This window comes from Sinocyclocheilus anshuiensis, unplaced genomic scaffold, assembly GCF_001515605.1.
Source record: "Sinocyclocheilus anshuiensis isolate Anshui unplaced genomic scaffold, SAMN03320099.WGS_v1.1 scaffold15648, whole genome shotgun sequence".
In the NCBI taxonomy this organism is placed as follows: Eukaryota; Metazoa; Chordata; class Actinopteri; order Cypriniformes; family Cyprinidae; genus Sinocyclocheilus; species Sinocyclocheilus anshuiensis.
The window spans coordinates 598-1,075 of record NW_015537371.1 but is presented as its reverse complement, the minus strand read 5'-3'; positions in this window follow the sequence as shown (position 1 = coordinate 1,075).

Sequence of the window (478 nt, the reverse complement as noted above, 5' to 3'; positions counted from 1 at the left end):
CAATAAATGTAAGCGATGAGGTGGCAACAGACAAAACAAAAACTCTGTAAATACATGTACAATGTCATAAAGGGTTTGTTCAACCAAAAATGAAAATTCTGTCATCAATTACTCACCCTCATATAATTTCAAACCCATAAGACCTTTGTTCATCTTCATCAATGCACGTGCTTTGTTTGTGCAAAAAACACATTTTACCGCTTTATTTTCTAAAAATATTGATCTGCCACACGCTCATAAGAGCATCATGACGCCTGTATGTTGTGTTCACACTAGAGTTATCATTGTAGCATGAACAAGTTTTGAATAATAATTTAATGTAAATAAAGTGGTAAATAATATTTTTTTTTGGACAAACAAAGCACTCGTGTTGCTTCATAAAATTGAGGTTAAACCACAGGAGTCACATGGATTACTTTAATGATGTCTTTCCTACCGTTCTGGACCTTGAATGTTTTAGTTGCGTTGCTGCCAATGG